The following is an 8,609-nucleotide window of genomic DNA, read 5'->3' on the forward strand; positions in this document are numbered from 1 at the left end:
ATCTCATGATGAGATGAGAAGAATTTAAGGTGTCGAGGGAAATAATTAATGTGTAAAATAAACACTTGGCGAAAGGACACAAAGCCACGAGACGCGGTATTTCTCCCACGTGAGATGAATTAAAAAAAACAAAAGTATTTCTTGGTTTTTGGTAAATCTGAAATTCTGTATCCTTTCTAGAAAGCATGACATGTTTATTAAGAAACGCATGTACTTCTGTTGTGCAGCTCTGAAAACCAATTCATTGGAAAGTTTGAATTGCATTCAATTTTATGTTAAAATTCATTGTTTTAATATTAAGTAGCACTTGAAGCCAAACCACTTTCCAAATTTACTTTAAAATATAAATTCGTTGTTTACAGATTTTTGCTTTCAATACAAATTTGATCTTTGAAATCTTTGAAATTTGGTACAGTTGGCTATCAAGTCATTTGTTCATGCTTACTGGGAGAAGTCATACCAGTTTGTAGTGTAGTTTTATCTTTTGATCATTTATATAGTTAAGCAGAGCTTTATATTCAGTAAACACAGGGTCGGACTGGGGGGCCCGGGGCTGCTGTTTCAAATGCCCCCACATGTGTGCGCTCGCTAACAAAGTGTTTTTGCTGCGACCAGCCCAAAAAAAGGGAGGTCGCATCAGTAAAAAGCATCGCAGGGTGCGGATCTGGGCCCACAAGAGCCGGAGTCCACCAGGTTTTTTCCTGGTGTCCCGCCGGCCCAGTCCAACCCTGAGTAAACAAAAAAAGGTGTTTGAAATAATTTAACAAACAAGGGTTACACAATACAAATGGGATCAGAGGGCCCTGCTCACAAGAGTTTACAATCAGACCATTGTGTATGTAGTATAGAATGCTATAAATTTACCAACAGTGCTTTGATATTTTGTAGATGAATCTGGTCCGTGGGGTTCCGATGGGGGCCCCAAAGGTACTTTTGAGGGGAGGGGTGGCATTGGGTCGGCTGCTGTGGACAGCAAATGTTTCACGACGCTGGAGCCTTTTAAGAGCAGCCATCCTCAATCCCAAATACACACCGACTCACATGAAAAGTCTTGTTCTATGTGCCGATTAGCTACGAAGGAACAGTAAACACTGACCAAGAATGTTTCCCACTTTAGAACAAAATGTTCTAATTACGTGTTCTAATTAAGTGTTTTAATTTCCTAATGGCTCAGAGACGTTCTTGCTGAGTGATGGCTGCAGCCGAGAATGTGCTATCATAACACACACAGAGAATAGCTTATAGCTGACTTAACTGCTCGACATTCCTGCACTGGAGGCTTCGGAAAGAACAAACGGGGCCCAAACAGGAGATGTGAAGATGCAGGTGGCCCCGTTATAATAACAATGATACTGACAGATCAGGGCCTGCATAACCATTCCAAGAGAGCTTGGTAACTATGATAAAATGCACTTTTGGGTTGCCCATACTTGGTTAAATGTTCATGCTTATGTCTATGGCAAACATTACAGTTTTTGCCGCCAGCGTAAAAACCCATCTGCATGTGTGGTGATAACAGTGACTGTGTTCCTCCAGTCGCAATGCACACGAGGAATTCAATTTAAGATCGAAGGAGCAAGTTCTTGGATTTTAATAGCCGACGTCCATTCGATCTGTTTTTCTGATCATTAAATCATGTCAATCAGAAGCAACATCTACTTAGCAGATGCGGTCTGCGAAGTGCAATTTTCAGATCAATTTCTCTGTTTTCCAGCCACAATGCAGCATTTATTGCCAGAATTCCAACATCGTCGCTAGAGTTGGCATTTATTGTTGGATTAGCTGGGTTCAATTCTGCAGCACCTAGTGAAGCAAGACAACTTTTGCACCAATAAAACTGATAGTAAATCCATGTCTGTAGGGTGTATTCTATGCTGCAATGTGGGAAATTAGTTGACTCCAATATTGCTAATTTTTTCACTTCATGTGAGCAGACACCAAGGGGGTTATTTATCGAAGGTGGAATTTCGAAGCTATATCTTTTTTATGCTAATCAATTCGAATGGACTCAGAACTCATATGGGAGGTTATTTATGAAAAAAAATTGCAAGTCTAATATTGGATCGAATAGACCAGATCCGAGAATTGAGTTTTCCTCCAAAAAAACCTTGAATGTCAGGAAGGCTATGAACATATTCAAATGTTTGAATGAACATCTGCCATTGACTTGCAAATGAACTTGGCAGGTTTTAGGTGGCAAATATTCGAATAAGAACTGTTTCCATGGTCGAGGTTTGATAAATCTCACATTTGGATTTATATTCGAGTTGGTGCCTTTAAATTCGAATTTTGTGAGTTTTGACACAAAAAAAAAATCAAAAATTTGAATTTACCATTTGAATCAGAAGAAACATCTACTTAGCAGATGCAAAATGCAATTTTCAAAAGAAATTCTCTGTTTTCCAGCCACAATGCAGCATTTATTGCCAGCATTTTAGCACCGTTTCTAGAGTTGGCATTATTGTTGGATTTGCAGGGTTCAAGTCTGCAGCACCTAGTAAAGCAACTTTTGCACCAATAAAACTGATTAGTAAATCCATGTCTGTAGGGTGTATTCTATGCTGCAATGTGGGAAATTAGTTGACTCCAATATTGCTAATTTTTTCTGAGCAAACATCAAGGGGGTTATTTATCAAAGGTCGAATTTAGAATTTATGTGAATCTTTTTTTACTCTAATAAATTGGAATATTCTCACAACTTGAATGGGAAGTTATTTATGAAAAAACTTGAATGTCTAATATTCCACTGAACAGTCCTGACCCGAAAATTCAAATTGATTTAGAACAGAATTCGAATAGAGTTTTCCACAAAAACTCGAATGTCAGGAAGGCAATTAACATACTGTAATAGTTCAATGGACCTCTGCCATTGACTTGGAAATTAAAGTGGATGGTTTTAGGTGGCGAACATTCGAACTAGAACTGTTTCCATGGTCGAGGTGTGATAAATCTCACATTTGAATTTACATTCGAGTTGGTGCCTTTAAATTCGAATTTTGTGAGTTTTGACACACAAAAAAATTACCATTTGGACCTTAATAAATCTGCCCCCAAGTGTATTAAATAAAATGGCCGATTCATGCAGCACAAGGCACGACTGCAGAAGCACCAAGAACCCCAATTTGAAATCCAGAGCAAGGTGCAGAGCACAACACTGTCTCAGACAAGGGAACCCTGAAATTAAAATGGGGCTCCACAGCGGCTTGCAACCCCCTCCCATGCTCCCAAACTTGCTTTGGGAATGTTGAACAATCTAGTGGCGTGACAGGGAATGCCCCTGTTCCACCCAGTTGTTATGTATGCAGGGATTCCTCCCAGTCATGCAACTCCATCTGTCAAAGCCTACACTGGGTCAAAAACAGTAGCCCCAAATTAGAGCAGTCAGTGGAGCCTCCAAACTTTGAGGGTGTCTGGACAAGGGAAGCCATACAAGGTGCATGAAGTGTAAACACCACCTGCAATGCTGACAAAAGTGGATCCATGTGAAAAATTCACAAAAAAGACTAAATTAATTCTTTATTAAAAGCACATACAATGTACCTTTAACAAACAATAATTTAAGATCAGCAGTGATAGCATCTCCTATAAACAAAACAAGGAATAGTTAAACCTGCAGAAAATAGCTCGCTCTGCAAATATAAGCTGATGTAATGTCGTTATCTCTCCAAATCCAATTCCATCCTGCAAGCAAAGTCAGTCAGGCGGAGATGTGGAATTTATTTGTGCAGAACATACAGATAGTTACACAGAAACAAAGAGACCTGTGCAGCCCTGGAACAAACGAGCACACGGAACAAAACTGACAGATGTTTTCTTTATAAAGATGGGGCAACTAAGTGGACTTCAATATACACATGGTTTCTACCCTTAAATGAGTCCTGTAATGGCTGTAGAAATAAAAGTATTTCAACTGGTGCTAGATATTCCTTCTGATGAACAGAATATAAATACACAGAGGATAATTTACCCCCTACTGTAATTTATAAGGCTATGAGAAGTTACTGAGGAGTTCTGTGACCATAAAAGTCACTGTTCCTGTCAAAATATGTCCTTTTTTAAAATGGTAAAGGGCTAGCTTTACTTTTTCCAAAAACTTCTTCCCTGGAATATTCAAATGAGCTGCACTTCTTATGAGGATCTTCCCATGAGCCCCCTAGCAGAGACACTGCCAAGATCCAAAGGGATCCAGGAACATCAGACCATACTGAAGGACTTCAAGTGGCAACTGCACTTCTTATGAGGGTCTTCCCATGAGGCCCAGAGCCGGGCCAACCCCGCCAAGCGCCCTAGGCAACCTGGCGGGCAGGGCGCCAGCTCAGTGTGCGCGAAACTACGCTCCAGCGCGCATGCGCAAAACTTTGCTACAGCGCGCATGCACGAAATGGTGTTCGCGCATGCACGAAATGTTGTTCGCGCATGCGTAGAGGCGCATTTTCGTGAAAGCTCGGCAGTCTGAGAGACGGGACCGGACATGGGGTAGGCGACAGAGCAGGTACGTGCCTGGCGCCCCCCCAGCTTTGCGCCCTAGGCACGTGCCTACTCTGCCTACCCCTAGTTCCGGCCCTGATGAGGCCCCTCGCAGACATGCCACCAAGATCCAAAGCAAACCAGGTGCATCTTGGCCATGCCTGTTTCACTGCGCTCCACTGCTCTGCACAAAATTGAAGAACTTCAGGTGGCAATTCTATGTATTACAATCGAGTGGAAAGTTAGGTTAGGACCTGTTACTAGAGATGACCAAGCGATCAGGGTGACTCACTGATGTCTGCCCTCGTTCCACCAAGTTTTTCTGTAGCCTGTATTCTACTCAGTAGGCTTCTGTGGGAATGCATTCAACCTGTTTTCCAACTAAGTAGATATGGAGAACTAGTGTACTTATATTCTGATCAGGCTTTGTGGTCTGTGGTTTGAAACCTTAAAGTCTGTGACTGCGTAGCGAGTGTGGGAGCTGCTAAGCGAGTGTTGCATGTGATCTAAGTGTTGCATGTGAATTAAGTGTTAAGCAGCATTAAAAACCTTAAGGCATTGGTGTTTGCTGTGCATGCTGGGAGTGCTGGGTGCAAGAAGGGAGTAAGTGCAAATAACTGACTGCTGTGTGTTCTGACTGAGAAAAACAGCTTGTTTTTTTCTCTCTTTGAGGTAAACTGGTAGATACATTAAGTGCATTTATTTTCTTTTTGTGTTTTAGCCTGAGATGGTTTCTAAGGGGAACATTTTTTAAAAAGTTAATAAGGGGTTGTCATTTTACTGCTGGTAGCAAACAGCATTTTTTTCTCTCTTTCCCTCTGTCTGCTAATTAAGGGGAACAAGTTCATCAGGTAAATTCTCAGGCTTTGTGTTCTGTGGTTTGAAACCTTTATGTCTGTGATCACATAGCGAGAGTTGCATGTGAATTAAAGGAAAATTCAACCCTGTATAAAAAAACCCATACCCCCTACCCCAGGTAGACCCCCTCCCTTCAGCCGAACTGCCCCCCCCCAGGGAAATGCCCCATACTTTATACTTACCCCTCGGCGCAGATTCTGCCAGCGGAGTTCCACGCATCCTGGAAGATCAGGAGATCAGCAATTTCCATCCAATTCGGCCCATGTGCAGTTTGCCAGAGATACCGATCTCCCAGTCAGCTTACCGAGGACGCAGAAGATTAATGTGTGGAACTGCGCTGGCAGAATTTGCGCCGATTGGTATGTATAAAGTATGGGGCATTTCCCTGGGGGGGCATTTAGGCTGGGGGGAGGAGGGAGGGAGGGGGTCTACCTGGGGTGGGAGGTACGGGGTTTTTTTTTATACAGGGTTGAATTCTCCTTTAAGTGTTAAGCAGCGTTAAAAATCTTAAGGCGTTTAGAACTAAAAAGGTGTTTGTGAGGAATTGCACTTGGGAGACTAAGTGTCCAGTGTAATTATGAGTGCAAGTGGGTTTGCTGGTATTACTCAGCGTGTGTCATGTCACATGTATGTGGTGTTGGAGAAGCAGTTCCATGCAGTATATTACATGTGAAAGATGTCGGTGGGTTTTCATCTTGGAATCTGAATTCCAGACTCTAAGGGGTATATTTATCAAAGAGTGAAGTTAATAGTGAAGTTCTGCCACTAGAGTGAAATTCCGCCACTCTCCATTCATTTCTATGGGATTTTTATAGGCGTATTTATCAAAGGATGAACTTTCACTTTCACCCATTGATAAATACGCCTTTCAAAATCCCATAGAAATGAATTGAGAGCTGCGGAATTTCACTCTAGTGGCGGAACTTCACTCTTTGATAAATTTACCCCTAAGTGGGGAACTTGCAGCATTGAGGACAGCGGCAAACGTGGGTGAGGAAAGGAGGCTCGCAGATAATGGGCAAAGAAAGATAAAATGGGGGAGGAGATTTGGTTGGGGGTACTGTAAAGGATAGGGAGGACCACATGTCATTTGTTCATTATGGTACCAGTATTAAATGTATGTTTGCAAATGCAAGGAGTCTGACTGGTAAAGTGGGAGAGCTGGAGGGAAAATGTGATGTGATTGGTGTGGCCGAAACATGGCTGAATGAGTCGCATGACTGGGCAGTTAGCAGCTATGCTTTGTTTCGGGGGACAGAGGCAATAGAAAAGGAGGAGGGGTATGTCTGTTTGTTAGGCAGGATTTAAAAGCTCATATATAGGAGGTTATGTTAGAAAATGAGGGGGCAGAAGTCTTATGGGTGGAGTTCTTCACCAATTGTAAAGAGTCCAGCAAATTAATTGTAGGGGTCGCTATAGACCCCCTAATGTAAGTGAGGAGGAGGAGGCGAAGCTCCTGATGCAAATAGAAAAAGCTGCTAGTTTGGGCAAAGTAAAGATAATGGGGGATTTGGAAATGAGAGGATGGGGAGTGTGTTGAGGACATGGGCTTGCCACAGTATTATTAAATGCTTGGGGCCACCACTGTCTCTATCATGAAATGCTTGAGGCCATAGTGTGTCATGCAATATTTGGTGTCAACAACTGTGTCGATTGGGGGTCACCACTGTCTCTAGGAGTTGTTGAGGAGCCAACCAGAAAAAATGCTATTCTGGATCTAGTGATCTAAAATGACCCAGAACTTATAGACAATTTGCAAGTCATTGAACCTCTGGGTAATAGTGACCATAATGTTATATCTTTTAATGTCTGGTGCAAAAAACAAATATATACTGGGGCAATAAAAACCATGAATTTCAGAAAAGCTAATTGTAGTGCCTTGAGGGCTGCCCTTCAGAGCATTGATTGGGGCATTATGTTTTCAGCTAAAAACACAGAACAGAATTGGTTTTCATTTAATGTGATATTAAATCGTTACTGTTCTCAATTTATTCCCTTAAGGGGTAAACGTAGAAGCTCTAAGAATCACCCTGTGTGGCTTAATATAGGCGTAAAGAAGTTAACAGGAAAGAAGAGAAAGGCATTTAAAAACGACAAGTTTGTAGGGACAGAAGCTGCATTTAATGAATATAAACACTATAATAAATGTTGTAAATCAGCAATCCGGAAGGCAAAGAAAGGAAATTAAGAGTGCAGTGCGGGGAAGGCTTAAGACTAACCCGAAAAAGGGTTTTTAGTATATTAATAGTAAAAAGATGTGGATTGAGAATGTTGCTTCTTTAAATAATGGTACCAGTATGGTTGTTAAATGTTAATGTGCTAAATCAGTTCTTTTCTTCAGTGTATACAATAGAGGAGTCTGAGTTCCCAGGCTCACTTCATAGCTGCACTAATGGCTCAGCTCAATCTAGTCTGTGGCTGACTCAGGATATGATCCATAAAGCTTTAATAAAAATTAATGTAAACAAGGCTCCAGGGTCTGATGGCATACACCCCTGGGTTTTAAGAGTGCTTAGTTCAGTTTTAGACCTCAGCCTGGCAATTATAGGCCAGTAAATTTGACATCTGTGGTGAGCAAATTATTTGAAGGGATCACATTCAAAATGTTGTCCTAGTGAATGACATTATGAACAGCAATCAGCATGGCTTTATGAAGGATAGGTCATGTCAGGATTTTTAACAGTGAAGATATCTAATTCTCTCCCTGAATCAGTTGTATAGGCTGATACATTAGATAGCTTTAAAAAGGGGTTGTATGGCTTTTTAGCAAATGAGGGAATACAGGAAGGAATTTTTCTGCCTCGGAGGCAAATTGGCTTCAGATGGGGTTTTTGCCTTCCCCTGGACCAACTAGCAGTTAGGCAGGTTAAAATAGAGTTTTAGGTTGAACTTAATGGACTTGTGTCTTTTTTCAACTTAACTTACTATGTTACTATGTTTATAATAATATTAATAATATTGTAATTAGTAATTAAGTGTGCCTGGATACGGTCTTCATAATGTAACCCAGAGGGCCTTGATACAATGAAGGGTTTATGGAAACTCTACACCATATTATGCCTTTCTGGGTCGGATTGAGTCATGAGGATAAAGGAAAGCAACCGAATGACATCACTTTAAATAATATTCTCACCTTTCTTTTCGGAATGTGCAGCTGCAACTACTAAATTGTGGCCCACTCTCTGAAGTGATAAATGTTTCCTGGAAAGTATTCTAGGATTGCAGCAGAGAACAAAAAAGCTTCACTTTATCTTCTGGAGGCTTTTATTAGATTTGATAGTTGG

The sequence above is a fragment of the Xenopus laevis genome, chromosome 5L (genome assembly GCF_017654675.1).
Source record: "Xenopus laevis strain J_2021 chromosome 5L, Xenopus_laevis_v10.1, whole genome shotgun sequence".
In the NCBI taxonomy this organism is placed as follows: Eukaryota; Metazoa; Chordata; class Amphibia; order Anura; family Pipidae; genus Xenopus; species Xenopus laevis.